We start from the raw sequence: 17,156 nt of genomic DNA, 5'->3' as shown, positions 1-17,156 counted from the left end.
TTTTTTAAAGAATATTTTTTCAAACAGTAACAGAGTCGTGGATTTTTTAAAGAATATTTTTCTAAGCAGTAACAGAGTCGTGGATCTGTTAAAGAATATTTTTTCAAACAGTAACAGGGTCGTGGATTTTTTAAAGCATATTTTTCTAAGCAGTAACAGAGTCGTGGATTTTTTAAGGAATATTTTTTCAAAAAGAAACAGAGTTGTGGGTTTTTTAAATAATATTATTTCAACTAGTAACAGAGTCGTGGATTTTTTAAAGAATATTTTTTTCAAACAGTAACAGAGTCGTGGATGTTTTAAAGAATATTTTTCTAAGCAGTAAATGAGTCGTGGATTTTTTAAAGAATATTTTTCTAAGCAGTAAATGAGTCGTGGATTTTTTAAAGAATATTTTTCTAAGCAGTAAATGAGTCGTGGATTTTTTAAAGAATATTTTTCTAAGCAGTAAATGAGTCGTGGATTTTTTAAAGAATATTTTTCTAAGCAGTAAATGAGTCGTGGATTTTTTAAAGAATATTTTTCTAAGCAGTAACAGAGTCGTGGATTTTTTAAAGAATATTTTCCAAGCAGTAGTAGAGTCGTGGATTTTTTAAAGAATATTTTTGCAACCAGTAACAGAGTCGTGTATTTTTTAAAGAATATTTTTGCAACCAGTAACAGAGTCGTGTATTTTTTAAAGAATATTTTTGCAACCAGTAACAGAGTCGTGTATTTTTTAAAGAATATTTTTGCAACCAGTAACAGAGTCGTGTATTTTTTAAAGAATATTTTTGCAACCAGTAACAGAGTCGTGGATTTTTTAGATCGTCTGACTAGCTGGTGAACACAATATTTCTCAAAAGGAGTAGCCGATTGAACCAAAATTCGCACAGCATAATATTTCTACCAAGTGAGCCACTTAGTGCAGTGGAAAGCACGTCCGCCTTGCACTTAGAAGGTCTTCCATCCAAACCCAGACTAGACCGTTAACATTTTCTGCGGTGGCAAATTAGTCCGGTCAAAATAGACATTGAAATAGCAAAAATTCCCACAGAGCTGAATTTTGGTGGAGAGCTAGGGTTTGCCATTAAAAGCAACGTCCTAAAAGTCCCCATCGATCCCATGTGTGCAAAAAAAAATTATTCGGGGGGGATTTACCCTCAGCGTAATGTTGGCTTACATTTCCTAAGTATTTCAGCTATGAAAGACACGCCGTTTGGACTCGGCTGTAAAAAGGAGGTCACATATCATTAAGCCAATATGAATCGACGTGCTCTCATTGTTATGAGAGAGGTCTCCGGTATCCTTTCGGGGATGTTGTTGTTTTGTTTTTTAATGAATGTAATAACGATGGGTCACTATCAATATATCATTATGGATGGGAGTTAATGGTTGTAAAATATCTATAGTTGTCTTACACAGGAACCGCCACCCCGGGACCGCTTTCGCATTACTTCGGCATGACGTTCATTAACTAGGGATGTTTTGGAAACATATGTACATATGTATGTAATATATCTACCAAACATAGATTAAGTTTGATAATCGGTTCACATTATGGTATAGCTTAAAACATAGCAGTAACTTCGGATTCCATGGGTATTATTTGTGATGAAAAGTTCTCCATGTACCATAAGTGAACACTATAAAAATTGTGACATATAACGGTATGTTCAGATTTTAAGAATTTCGATGGTTTTAGCCAAAATATACAAAGAATCAACTATAATTTGCCACTCAAACCAACATCTCTGTGCTCTAATCCAGTTCCGCTGCACTTTGATCGTGTAGAAGTTCTAAAATCAATTATTTGTTTTGATCATGGCTACAACGTTATACTACTAGGGAAAGACAGTACTTCCCGACATATGTCGTGAAATGTCCCAATATTTAGGGTCACTCCTTCAAGCATCCCTCGCACTAATGTTTTAGTAGTCTTTGTACTAATTCTATAATTTTATTAAGTAAGGAAATTTCTACATTATTGTTCTCTACATTATATCCGATTTTATTTGGCATTAATGATTAATATAACACAGTAATAAAATGTTAAATTAATCAATCATTCAACTTTCTTACAATGTTCCTTAGCCCCAATGAAAATGCATCTGATTATTTCCCGGGTCATAATATCAAACAGCTTAATATTCTTCGATTTATTGATACAACCTTCAAGAAATTCAATGTCACAATCCAGTTTTGATCTTTTCTTTAGTGCGAGCTGTATCCCGTCAGATGTGTAGCCCATTTCAGTGCTGAATATATCGTTGTTTTCAGCTAGGCAGAGTAAAAATGAACGAACTTCGGTAGTGTCCTCAACTTGTTTAGTCCAAATGTTGTCAAAAGATTCTGGGCTAATGGAACTTTCCTCCTTACATTTTGCTTCGATTTCAGATTGATTTTGGAGGAACAAGTCGGGTAGATCAGCAAAGATCTAAAAAATAGTTTAGTTAATTTTATTTTATTATGGTAGATAAGCTGTTTGTTTTGCACTAAGATTCTCGTTTGAGTTATCCCTCCAGGAGCTCCAGGAGGATTACAGCCTCTATACCAAGGACCTTCGACAACAACGTGCTAGTTGCGGTTGTTACATTCCGTAAAGACTTACGATTGCGAAACAGCAAATTAGTATTACAAAACTTATTTTATTCATGTCGTTTTGTTATTGTTGCACTCACTAACAAGGAAGATTGAATGAAAACTGATTTCTGTGACAAAATCGATTACCTTTTTATAGAAACTTCTTATCATCGCTTTCATTTAAAGGCTTGAACTTACATCTGTTCTAGTGTAATGCAAAATTGAGCAAATTAGATGAGTGTTATGTATGTCACTTATGCCCCTTATTATGAACATATTGAAAATATCACCGTTAAACTTTGTACCTAACATACGTATTATAAAGTGAGCGGCACAAAACACACAATTGACACAAATTATTTTTTAAACTTGTGGCATGTTGTAGGTTGTTCTAGCTGCCTCATTTACAACGGTACAATTTTTTCCGGAGCTAGTCACATAACTATTTTGATAGGTGTCGAAAAATAACAACAACCAATCGTCCAATCGTCTCATATTTGTTGCAGCTGACTGATACTTTCTTACTTCTTTTATTATATTTTTATTTTTTTATTTACTATTTGTATGTACATAAGTCAAGCTTAATCTCATATTTGTTGTTTTCAAATTTAAAAACAACAAGTTTAAAGTGGGATGTAGTTAAAATTGATTACTTTAGGGGATGGCAGAGAAGACTAGTTTCGTCCAAGGCCACTTGGACTCATCAGTTCTCTTAGATCTTTGTATTGAAACAAAGAACCCTTCCCCAATTTTATGACGACTCGAGCTCAAGAATAAGTGTGAGTGTGTAATCAACTTTAACTACATCCCACTTTAAACTTGTTGTTTTTAAATTTGAAAACAACAAATATGAGATTAAGCTCGACTTACATACAAATAGTAAGTAAAACACACATCTCAACAAAACTGCCAAAGTGAATTTATTTTTTTATTTTATGTTTATTTTATTTATTTTTAATTTTTTATACCCTCAGCATTTATGCTAACTGGGGTATATACACTTTCATACGGACAAAATGTGCCTCATCGAAATAATGGGGTTTTCAAACAATTTAAAGTCGATTTAGCAACGTCCGTCCGTCTGTCTGGCTGGCTGGTGTGCACGATAACTCTCGAACGGATGAGCCGATTGGGTCCAAAATTTGGTTTTCGTAATATTTTGTCCATACTTAGTTTAAGTTCGAAGATGAGTTATATCGGTCCACTCCTTCCGGTACTTCGCACACAAAATTTCGGAAAAGTTCAGTTTAGGACCAGCTCTCGAATCGCTTCGGTTTTTGCTGTAGCATCTTGTATTCACCGCCCCCATACGACGGTACACGTTTTATCTGGCGCAAGTCCATACTTCCTGAGAAAGGAGCGCATGATAACTCTCGAACGGTTTTGCCAATTTGGTCCAAAATTTGAGCTTCGTCCAAACTTAGCTTAAGTTCGAAGATAAGCCATATCGGTACACTCCTTCAGGTACCTCCCCCACAAAAGTTCAAAAATGTTGGGAAAAATTGTGCGCATGATAAGTCTTGAAGGGAGTGACCGATGTGGTCCATACATTACACACCCTAATATATCTACCAGATGTATATCAGTTTCGAATATGGATTATATTTGTCCACTCCTTTGTGTACCTCCCACACAAAATTTCGGATAAGTTCACTTTAAAACCTGCTTTCGAATCTCTTTTATTTCTGTTGAAGCAACATGCATTCGCTGCCTCAATTACGACGGTAGAAGCTTTTTCAGGGGCAAGTCCATTCTTCTTGATAAAACTGTACGAAAGGTGTAAAAACCCCATAGCACCATATGTTGTCGCTGGAGAGCACTATAACTCTCGAACTGATCAACCGATTTGGTCATATTAGCTTTCGTCATATTTTGTCCAAACTTAGTCTCAGTTCGAAGATGGGCAACAACTTCCGGTACTTCCCCCTCAATATTTAAAACATTTCACTAAAAATGCAAAATGGAATGCACAATGTCTCTTGAACGGGGAAACCAATTTGTTCAAAACTTTGGATCTCCTAATATGTTGTCCAAATTTAGTTTAACTTCCAAAATGACCGATATCGATTTTCTGGTCAAAAATGTATTTCTGGTCCACTGAAATGACTAGTGGGCGCGATATCTATCAGAAATAAGATAAACTTTCGTAATCGACTATGTCGGTCCATTCCTTTAAGTACCTCCTCCGCAACAATTTTGATTTTATCCTAATCCACATTTTTGTCGGCAAGTTCAAATGTCCAAAAAGGGCCACAAAATACTGAAAAGGCCATAAATACATTCGATTTGTCCGTAGATGATGGTTTAAATTAGGATAGGCTGAGGGTACATCTCAGTCGGCAAAGCCGACGGATACTTGTTTACTTGTTTTAATTTATTTTATTTATACATTTATTTTTATTTTATTTTATTGTTTGTTTTGTTTTTGGTTGAAGTTTCAATCTCATTTGATTGTTTTTAAGTCTGGAGTGTTACCCCCAATGGCTTAAAATTCATCATTACTCTCTATTACAGAGAGTAATGTTTTTCAAAACGAACTGACAGTGTTGCAAAATTTTTACTGATCGCTACCAATATCATGATTTCATCCCGGCGAAGGGAATTATCAATTGGCCTCTCAGTTTTTGAAATGATGCCTTTTTAGCGAAAAACCGATCTCTTTAAGTGTCTAGTATTCCCATATGAATGAGAATCACACTCACTTTTCAGCTTTTCCAAAGAAACACCAAAATCAAAATATTTTGCAACATGTCAGCACGTATCAACTAAGAATTCTTCGAATTCTGTGAGTTGAAAAGAACATTTATTATATTATTTTATTTTTTATTTTGTTTTATTTTATTTTATTTTCATTTTGTTATACCCTCCACCATAGTATGGAGGGTATATTACGCTTGTTTTTTCGTTTGTAACGCATTAAATTTTAATTTGCGACCCTATAAAGTATACATATATCGCTCATTTACTCAAAGAGTGGCATAACTCAAAAAATGCGTTTTCTGAGTTAGCAATTTCTATTTTTTATACCCTCCACCATAGTATGGAGGGTATATTAAGTTTGTTTTTCCGTTTGTAACGCATTGAAATACTCATTTGCGACCCTATAAAGTATATATATTCTTGATCAGGGTAAAATTTTATGTCGATCTGAGCACGTCCGTCCGTCCGTCCGTCCGTCTGTGGTAATCACTCTAGCATCCACAAAAATGGAGATAGGACGCTGAAATTTTGGGAAAATGCGTCTTTTGTTTGCAGGCAGGTCAAGTTCGATGATGGGCTATATCGGTCCACGTTTTGGTATAGCCCCCATATAACGGTACCCCCCGATTTGCGGTATTTTGACGCTTTAAGCTACATTTTTAGACTGATTTAGCTATAATTTGACATTTAGGGTTCTTAAGTATCAATAAACTTATATAACAAAAGTTGTGGACATAGGTTCACGTTTTGGTATAGCCCCCATATAACGGTACCCCCCGATTTGCGGTATTTTGACGCTTTAAGCTACATTTTTAGACCGATTTAGCTATAATTTGACATTTAGGGTTCCTAAATGTCAATAAACTTATATAACAAAAGTTGTGGACATAGGTCCACGTTTTGGTATAGCCCCCATATAACGGTACCCCCCGATGTACGGTATTTTGACGGTTTTAGCTACATTTTCAGACCGATTTGGCTATAATTTGACATTTAGGGTTCCTAAGTGTCAATAAACATATATAACAAAACTTTTGGACATAGGTCCACGTTTTGGTATAGCCCCCATATAACGGTACCCCCGATTTGCGGTATTTTGACGTTTGTAGCTACATTTTCAGACCGATTTAGCTATAATTTGACATTTAGGGTTCTTAAGTCTCAATAAACTTATATAACAAAATTTGTGGACATAGGTCCACCTTTTGGTATAGCCCCCATATAACGGTAGCCCCCGATTTACGGAATTTTGACGTTTTTAGATACATTTTCAGACCGATTTAGCTATAATTTGACATTTAGGGTTCTTAAGTATCAATAAACTTATACAACAAAACTTGTGGACATAGGTCCACGTTTTGGTATAGCCCCCATATAACGGTACCACCCGATTTACGGTATTTTGACGTTTTTAGCTACATTTTCAGACCGATATAGCTATAATTTGACATTTAGGGTTCTTAAGTGTAACTAAACTTATATAACAAAAGTTGTGGACCTAGGTTCACGTTTTGGTATAGCCCCCATATAACGGTACCCCCGATTTCAGGTATTTTGAGAATTTTACCAACAAGTTTTAACCGAATTATCTGTAATTTGAACATTTGACATTTGAAATTCTTAGTGGTCACCACACCTCTCCACCAAAAATTGTCAAGAAAGTCCCCATATAACGGTACCTCCCGATTTTCAGTAATTTGATGATTTTAGCTACAATATTAAACCGAACTAGCAGTAATTTGACATTTGAAGTTCTTAGTGGTCACAACACCTCTCCACCAAAAATTGTCAACATAGGTCCATGTTCGGATATAGCTCCCATGTAACGGTACCTCCCAATTTTAAGTAATTTGGCAATTTTAGCTACAATTTTTAACAGAACTAACTGTAATTTGAAATTTGAAGGTTGTAGTGGTCACCACACATCTGCATCAACAATTTTCAACATAGCCCCAATATAACGATACTTCCCGATTTTCGGTACTTTGAGGATTTTACTTAAAATGTTTAACCGAACGTAGGTCCATGTTTTTGTATAGCCCCAAAACAAACCTCCTGATTTTCCTTACCTTAGCTTTATTTTTTGGACGAACTTTCTGTAATTTGAAATTTAAAAGTCAACAAAAATTGTTCATTTAAGTTCATATTTTCGTATAGCCCAGATACCTCCGAACTAGCTGTTAATCATATTTGAAGTTCCCACGTTATGTACCGATTTTCGATATTTTGAAGATATTAGCTAAATTTTTTAACCGAATTAAGAGTTATTTGACATTAAAGGCTCCCATCAAAAACTGTCAACATAGGCCCATGTTTTATTATAACCCCTATATAACAGTACCTCCCAATTTCTAGCCCACCAAAAATTGTCAAAAGTTAGATATAGGCACCATAAAAAAGGGACTCCCGAATGAAGCATTTTATGTACATTATCTGACATTTTAACGTACTCACTTAAAGTTGGGGACAGGAATGAATATTTTATGGTGGAGGGTATGAAAAGTTCGGCCCGGCCGAACTTAATGCTTTTTTACTTGTTCTACTTTATCTTGTGTCAAATTTTCATGCTGATATCTCTAAAACTTAACGAGTTACAGCTCATTTACTACGAGCTTCGCAAAATTCAACACAACAGTTTTTTGAGTTTATGAAGCACAAAAACAACCCAAATCATGCTTAATCTTGCACAGAAATTTAGCACTGATATCTGGCTAGCTGGTTGCAAAATATGGTCATGTAGTTATTTTAGTTTTTGTGTAATAATCTTTTTTAATTTAGCTGATGGCCATTGTAGCCAATGCTATGTCTTATTAACATTGTATTTACTACAAGTTAATATAATAATAAATAAAAAATAAAAAAATTTTGTTTCTAAATTTGTACGCGAATTTGAAACGATGGGCAAAAAATGCAACTGCAATAAAAGGAAAGAGAAAATTTGCTATGATTTGAATGTATACTAGTCGTTAAACCGTTTACTTTTTATTCATGTTTTGCAGTTTTTCTAAAAATGTTTGGGTTTTTAATGTATTTTAAATTTTATATTTTTTCTGTCATAATTAATTTATTTCGATAAATTCTCTCATTTGTTAGAGATGGGACATATTTTATTGTCGTTCTGAGAGTAATTTAAATAGAACATGTAAGAAAGTATCAGTCAGCTGAGCCGACAGAGATATACCCTTCACCACGTACCCGAAGAAAAAAAGTTAACACAATACTTCTGTAGGTTTTTTAGCTGTTGGGAAAAATTTCCAGGATAGAAAGGGCCGCAAAAAACTACATGTTGCAACAAAATTCAGAATGATCCAAGACGAGTGCATTTTTTTCCAAACTTTGGGTAGGGTGTACCCATAGGAGTACATATTCGGACCTAATACAAATCTGTAGGAAATATTTTTTTTCTTTATTAGTCTATGGATATTTTCCTTACAGACTATATAATTAAATATGTTGTACTTCATTTTCTGAATTTAAATATATTACAATTTTATTTTTCAATTTACAAAGTTTGAGCTAAATCGATTTCTCTCATAAAGGGTTATTTTACACATTAGCCAGTTTAGGTGGTGCCGGTAGGATTTTCTGGACCTTTTTGGGTCATTATCTCAGGAAGTATGGACTTTCCCACAAAAAAAAAAACTACAACGTCGTAACAGGGGCCGCAAGTGCAACCTGCTGCGTCACAAATTAATAAGATCAGAGAGGAGTTGTTAAACTATACTTTTTCCAAATATTGTGTGGGAGGTACTCAAATGAGTGGACCGATATAGTACATATTAGAACTCGATCTATGCCTGAAGGTAATATTACCAATAGCAAAGTTTGGCTCAATTCGGTTATTCCCTCCGAGAGTTATCATGCTCACAATATTGGCGAAAAATTTTGAACCTAAAAGCCAACACAATACTTGCCAAAGTCAGACGTGTTTTCTTTAAGCTCCGTGTGTTTACTACCAGTTAAAACTCCTTGCACCATTAAGCATCTTGAAACTACTTCCGGAAGACAGGAAATCCACTATTGCATTTATAGTTATACGGGCACAAGCAACACAATTTCATAAAACATTAAAATCTGTGTTTTTTCCACAAATGTTCAACAAAAAATTTTAAGAATTCCACTGGAAAACAAAATTGCCGCTACCACTGGTGAATATCAAAACAAAAAACAAGTAAGAAAAGCGTTAAGTTCGGTCGGGCCGAACTTTTTATACCCTCCACCACAAATTTCAGCCATTTCGGTGGATTAATGTGGCCACAACCTTCAAAATACCGAAATTCGGAAGGTACCGTTCTATGGGGGCTATATGATGGCGTGGACCTATACCTACAAATTTCTGGGGGAAAGTTTTATACGCCTAAAGAAGACTAAATACCAAAATTCAGCCATATCGGTGTGATAATGAGGCTAAAACGTTCAAAATATCGAAAATCGGGAGATATTGTATTATGGGGGCTATATCAACACGTGGACCTATATAAACATTTTATGGTAGAAATGTTTCTTAGCCTCTGGAAACACAAAATACATAGTTACAACCGATTCTTTGGTCAAATGGGTCTACTTACTTACTTAGCTGGCCCATTACAGAACATTTGTTCTATAGGCCGAACTAAGAAGAGATCTCCATTCCTCTCTATTTGTTGCTTTGCACTCTGGAATACCGCGCCTTTTCATCTCATCATCCACTTGTTTGCGCCATCTATTCCTTGGCCTGCCAATTCTGCGTGCACCGCCATTTGGCATGTATTCATACGCCTTTTTAGCGGGTTCATCATCGCTCATTCTTATGATATGGCCTAGCCAACGCAATCGCTGCACCTCGATACGTTTAACAATATTGATGTCGTTGTATAGCAGATACAGCTCGTGGTTCATGCGACGTCGATATTCACCGTCAACGCAGATTGGTCCGTAGATCTTTCGAAGAATTTTCCTCTCAAACACACCAAGCACTGCCTTATCTGCTTGCGCAAGTACCCAGGCTTCGGAGCCATACATCAGCACGGGTAGTATCAGTGTTTTGTAGAGCGTTATTTTTGTTTGACGAGATGTGGCTTTGTTTTTAAACTGCTTACTTAATCCAAAGTAGCATCTGTTGGCCAATACAACTCTTCTTTTTATTTCACAACTGATGTCGTTTGTTGTGTTGACGGAGGTGCCGAGGTAGACGAAGTCTTTTACTACCTCAATATTATAGGAACCAACTTCCACAGTCGGTCCGAGCTCAATGGACGCATTGCGCGTCGACACCATCAACTTGGTCTTCTCACCGTTTACCGCCAGACCCACTTTAGCAGATTCTCCTTCGACCTTTATAAAGGTATCAGTTACTTCTTTTACTGATCGACCCATGATGTCTATATCATCAGCATAAGCAAGTAACATGTGACTATTGGTGTAGATTGTGCCACTTCTTTTGACGTTTGCCTCTCGTATAACCTTTTCTAGCAGGATGTTGAAGAGGTCACACGAAAGGCTGTCTCCTTGTCTGAAACCTCTTTTGGTACCAAACTCTTCGGAGAGGTTCTTTCCTATTTTAACTGAGGACCTCGTGTCAGTTAAAGTCATTTTACAAAGCCGGATGAGCTTTGCGGGAATACCAAATTCAGACATGGCTTGGAATACCTTTGAACGCAGCGGACTGTCGAAGGCTGCTTTATAATCGACAAAAAGGTGGTAGGTGTCGATCTGCATCTCTTGGGTCTTCTCCAGGATTTGCCGCAGGGTAAATATCTGGTCAATGGTGGACTTGCCAGGTCTAAAGCCGCATTGGTATGGTCCAATAATCTCGTTGACCATTGGCTTTAGTCGTTCGCACAATATCCCTGACACGATCTTGTAGGCAATAGGGAGTAGACTTATGCCCCTATAGTTAGAGCATACAGTCTTATCTCCCTTCTTGTGGACGGGGCACAGGATACTCAGGTTCCAATCGTTGGGTACTCGTTCTTCCTGCCAGATGGTGCTAACTAGCTGATGAATACACCTTATCAACGGTTTTGAACATCGGCTCCTGCTGCCTTATTATTCTTCAGCCGATTTATTGCTGTCTTTACCTCATCTTGGCTGGGCGGTATACATTCAATACCATCTTCTGGGATTGGGTCTGTGGTATCTTTGTCGTCTTCGCTGCTATTGGATACCAACAGATTTGAAAAATGTTCTTTCCATATCCTGAGTACACTATCTGTATCAGTTACCAAATTACCTTGCTGGTCTCTACAGGAGGATGTGCCTGTACCAAAGCCATCAGTTTGATGCTTGACTCTTTGGTAGAATTTTCGGACTTCATTCTGGCTCCTGTACATCTCGATTTTTTCACACTCCCGCTTTTCCATCTCTCTCTTTTTCCTGCGGAAAAGACGTTTCTCCTCTCTCCTTTTCTCCCTGTATCTCTCTCGTGCGCTACGCGTTGCTACGGATTGTAAAGTAGCCTTATATGCCGCATTTTTCTCTTCGGTGGCAGCACGACACTCCTCATCATACCATGGATTCCTTGGTGGAGGTCTCTGGTATCCAAGTATGGATTTTGCGGCTGTTTGCATGGAGTGGGCAATGCTTTGCCATTGCGCTGATATGTTATCGGGATGAGGAGGGCTTTGATTAAGCAATTGGGCTAGTTGAGTGGAATATGCTGTGGCTATCTGTTGTGATTGCAGCTTACCGATGTCTAACTTTCGTGTTGTGTCTGTTCGTACTTTGTTTGCTACGTTTAAGCGGGTGCGTACCTTTGCTGCAACAAGGTAGTGGTCCGAATCAATGTTTGCGCCTCGGAACGATCGTACATCCAACACGCTCGATGAATGTCTTCCATCTATCACAACATGATCAATTTGGTTTCTTGTTTTCTGATCTGGAGACAGCCAGGTGCCCTTATGAATATCGAGATGATTAAATCTGGTACTGCTAACTACCATGTTTTTTGCAGCTGCAAAGTCTATCAGTCTCATACCATTGTCAGATGTTTCACTGTGGAGACTGAATTTCCCGACTGTTGGGCCAAAGATATTCTCCTTTCCAATTTTGGCATTAAAATCGCCTAGAATGATTTTAATGTCATGGGCAGGGCAACGGTCATATGTTTCTTCTAAGCGCTCGTAAAATATATCTTTGGTCTGTTCGTCCTTTTCTTCAGTGGGAGCATGAGCGCAAATAAAGCTGATGTTGAAGAATTTAGCTTTTATTCGAATTACAGCAAGTCTTTCATTCACTGGAGTGAAGCTGGATACAAGATGTTTTAGTCTCCGACTAACTACGAATCCACAACCAAACTCATGCTTTACGTCATGGCAGCTATAATACAGTGCGTCACCTTTAGGTGTTGTTGTGACGCCTTTCCCAATCCATCGTATTTCCTGTATGGCAGTAATATCGGTCTTGTACTTTTCAAGTACGTCTGCCAATGCGAAGACTGCACCTTCTCTATAAAGAGTGCGAACATTCCAGGTGCAGATTCGCAGATCATGGTCCTTAAAACGTTTGCGGGGTTCGTCAACTTTAGAGGGGTTTGTTTTTCTTTTCTTTCGTTTTTTCATAGTAGGCTCTTTTTTCTAGGGGAGGGTTACTAACCCGACGCCCAAACCCAAGTTTTTAACGTTCTTATGGGTGAACGCGCGGCCCATGTTAGCTCACTACCTTTAACGGGTGTTAAAGGCAGTTCCCCAGGTGACACCACGGGGAGGTCAGTGTCCACTTGGGATGAAAGAGGGACCAAGATAAATCCTGGGCTTTGCCATGTTAAAACCGGTCAGGACCGTTCCTTGGTATCTTCCATCCCCTACGTCACCTCAAATGGGTCTAATACATTCAAAATATATTAAAATGACGCGTACTTTATAAGGGGTCTTATGTGGGGACTATACCAAAACGTGGACCTATATAACCCAACTTTGGTAGGAATGTTTTCTGGCCTCTGAAGATACAAAATACCAAATTACAACCAACTCTGTGGTCAAATGGGTCTAATACATTCAAAATATATTAAAATGACGCGTACTTTATATGGGGCCTTATATGGGGGCTATACCAAAACGTGGACCTATATAACCCAACTTTGGTAGGAATATTTTTTGGCCTCTGGAGACACAAAGTACCAAATTACAACCAATTCGGTGGTAGAATGGGCCAAATATCTTAAAAATTCCTTAAAACGACGACGCGTCACGCGTCATTTTGTATGGGGGCTATACGAAAGCGTGGACCTACATAGCCCGCTTTCAATACCAAAAGTCCAACGTAAATATAACATATTTTCCCAAAATTTCATCAACCTACGTCAATCCGTTCGGACGCTAGAGTGATTTCCACAGACGGACAGACAGACGGACGGACATGGCTATATCGATGTAGAATTGCACGCTGATCAAGAATATATATACTTTGTGGGGTCTACAATGATTATTTCGAGTAGTTACAAACGTAGTGACAAACTTAATATACCCCCATCCTATGGTGGAGGGTATAACAAACAGTGGTGCTCTTCTTTCGAACCCACAACGATAACGTGCAAACAGCTGACGATAAAAGTGTGTTATCGATGAATGTGTGTTCCACTTTACAACACTGGCTTGTAAAACCAAATGAGTACTAAGCGAACACTGTTATCGACATCGCCCGAAATAACAGTCAACTCTGCAAAAAAAAGACAACCAGTCAACAAGATGACTCAAAATACCCAAGATGTTTTTTCGTGGAACAAGTTAAGGGAACTGCTGGATGAGAAGCTGCAAGATGTAGCAAAAAAAGAAGATTTATTAGCAATGAAAGCTGAAATAAGTGAGTTGAAACAGGAAAATTTAAAACTTAGAGAAGATGTAAAGAAGTTAACTGCCCGCTTGGAAACAGTGGATAGGAGATCCCGACTATCAAACGTAGTTGTTAGTGGCTTACCTTGTACTACATCCGCAGTAGCAAGAAATGAATTCGTTAAATTATGCTTGAATGAATTAAAAATTGATGTTGAAATTATTAGCACACGTATGGTAGCATCAGGAAAACTTTACGTATTTAGCCTGGGTACATGCACGCAAGCACAAAAAGTTTTGTCCTCAAAAAGATGCCTACATAAAAAGAACATATATATTCAACGTGATTACACAGAGAGCGAACAAAGCGTCAGATTCAATATGCGTAAAATAAAAAATGAAATCACAAAAAAGAGGAGCGATATTAAAGTTAATTTAGCTGAATTCTCCATCTTCATAAACGATAAGCGATTTTATTCGGACCAAGGAAAAATAATAGCGCCAACTGATAATAGGTGTGTACGATAACTTTCCCAGCAATAATTACTCAGTCAGTTCCAGCAACCTCTCTCAGTGAATTTTTCTCTCTCAAGCAAGAAAAATTGCAGAAAGTTATCGAACAGCATTCTGCAAAAACTTGCAAGAAAGTCAGCTGTTTCCGAAAATGTTTGAAATTTGTTTTGGTTTCGTTTGATATTTTAAACCAAATGGAACAAAAACATAAATGTTAAAATTGCAGTTTACTTATTTAATGCTTTAATCCTATCCACAACGCTTTAGAATCTAAAAAAATGTGCAATTGTGAAATTTTCTTGGGCAAAAATGTTAACATTTCGAGTTGTTTACATTGAACAGGTGATTAAAAGTCAGCTGATCAGACTTGCAAATTTTTGCGGGACAAATTTTCCCAGCAAAAATTTGCAAGTTCTCAGTCACAAAACTCTCCAAAAATCTCTCCAAACTCGCTCTCTTTTGCTGGATAATTTTGTTATTGAACAGCATTCAGCAAAAATTTGTACGAATTTGTACAAATTATTGGGTTATCGTACACACCTAATGATGCCATATTTTTAACTGAAATCCTAGGCAATAACTCGTTTGAAGTAATATCTAAAGAACGTTTTTATAAATCTAATAGTTCTTACACACCAAAACAACAATAGCATTACGAATCGTACCATTTACTTGCATACAATGTTTCTAATTTGCAAAAAGCTCTTAACTTTGGAAATTTTCTTAACTATGTCAATAAATTTGATATCTTCTTCTTTTTTGAAACTCATGTTGAAGGAAATAAAATGTCACATTTCTCACCGTTATTTAAAATTTTTTATATACATTGGGTAGAGGCAACTAGAGTAAACAGAGCTGGTAGGGCAAGTGGTGGTTGTCTTTATGGTTTTAAGAAGGATATCAAAAACAAGCTCAAACTAGAGTTTATTGATGTAAATGGTTTTGCGGTTTTATCAGCTAACTTCGATGGATGTATTTTTTATTTTTTACCTACATATTTGAATTGTACAAATTGGAAAAGAGATGCAGAACGGTTTGAAAACTTATTAAAAGATTTCATGCCTGAAAACTTTTGTATTGTAGGTGATCTAAACGCAAGAATTGGTGAAGAGCAGATTCTAGAAGGCAGTATTATAGAAAATTACTCAAATATTAATGAATGTCGTCAATCTAAGGATAAATGTGTCAATACAAATGGTAGAAAATTGTTAACAATTATTGAAGACATTGGAGGTATAGTATTGAACGGTAGAACTCGGGGGATACTGAAGGCAATTTCACGTTTTGCGGAGTAATGGGAAGCTCAGTTATTGATTATTACATTTGTTCTCCCAATTTCTTACAATTTGTTTCGAATCTAGAAGTGGATGCTAAAGTCTTCTCAGATCATATGCCATTAATCTTAGAAGTAAAAATTCAAGCTCATAGGAGAGGTAATATTGAAAATAACCCTAAACCGATGGAAAAACTCTTTTGGAGGGATAAAAATATTCTTCAGTACAAGAATAACATGATTTCACGGTCAGAAAACTCATGCTACTCGTCTGGCGCCTCAGCAGATTATATGGTGCAACAACTTACCTCCAGAATAGAAGAATATGAAAAGAAGTTTAAAAAAATATCGCAGATCGCATACCATTACAAATAGAAACAGTTATTTTTTGTCGAGACAAAAATTTAGATTGTTATGTGCTGAAAAGAAACGGGCCTTTTACAACAATAATCTTAAACAAGTGAGCCAAGGCTATAGTCGGGTCGGGGCCGACTATGTGATACCCTACACCACTTCCCCTGTGCATTAGCTTTTGACTGGTAAAATTCAAAATATTAAAATTGGGATAGCTTAGCGCCTTTGCTCTGAATGTCTTCATTAATACAGGTCAATTTTATTGAAACACGTTTAAGTGCATCGTCAGAATAACTTAAATAAAAAAATGGAGAAGTGGCCAACCATCGCATTCCGACCCCTGAATAATATCCGACCATAACCAAAACCAATAGGTTTATTCCTCTGTGGGACCCCCATTAACACCCAAAATTTCGTGACGATCCAATCAAAATTACGACGTGTAGCGTGATTACAAAAAATTAGAAAATAGGACGTATTACCGACTATTGCTATATCTCCGTTATTTGGCCACATACGCCAACATGCTTTACATCATTGTAAAGATGGGATTTTCTACTTTCATAGTCGGACTTTGCTTTTGGAAGGTCCCCAACCAATGCTGTGCTATTCGTCATTATTATTAAAATCGCAAAAATGAGAAGTTGTGTTTTAATAGCGGCTATTGCGATATCTTCATTGTTTTACCACCTACGACAACATACGTTACATCGTTGCAAAGGTGATATTTTCTACTTTCATCAGCCGGTTTTGCTTTTGGCATACCCCCTATAGAAGCTGAGATATTCGGTTTGGAAAAAAACATTGTCTTTTTCTCCAAAAAAGTATTTTGCCCTTCCGACCCCCTAAATATTTTCCGACCATCACCAAAATAAATAGGCTTCTGCCTCTGCGGGAACCCCCTTCACACCCAAAATTTGGTGACGATCCGATCAAAAGTACGACCTGTAGCGTGATTTCTTTAAAAGTGGAAAAATGGGATGTATTACCGACTATTGTGATATCTC

At 37.0% G+C, this 17,156-nt stretch overlaps 1 protein-coding gene and 1 long non-coding RNA gene across 2 annotated transcripts in view; one reads left to right on the top strand and one right to left on the bottom strand.

Annotated features, from left to right (window-relative positions):
* The window catches only part of LOC141389852 (uncharacterized), a 420,257-nt gene that overhangs the window by 381,986 nt on the left and 21,115 nt on the right, over window positions 1-17,156 (top strand). The gene's annotated exons all lie outside the window — the stretch shown is intronic.
* LOC141391396 (uncharacterized) lies at window positions 1,967-2,704 on the bottom strand. Its single transcript, XR_012409634.1, has 2 exons — window positions 2,591-2,704; window positions 1,967-2,416 (listed from the first exon to the last, which is right to left on the bottom strand). It is a non-coding gene; the product is annotated as an uncharacterized lncRNA (long non-coding RNA).

The sequence above is a fragment of the Musca autumnalis genome, unplaced genomic scaffold (genome assembly GCF_047663935.1).
Source record: "Musca autumnalis isolate F117 unplaced genomic scaffold, ASM4766393v1 scaffold_1, whole genome shotgun sequence".
Classification (NCBI taxonomy): domain Eukaryota; kingdom Metazoa; phylum Arthropoda; class Insecta; order Diptera; family Muscidae; genus Musca; species Musca autumnalis.
This window is presented reverse-complemented; position numbering and strand designations above follow the sequence as displayed.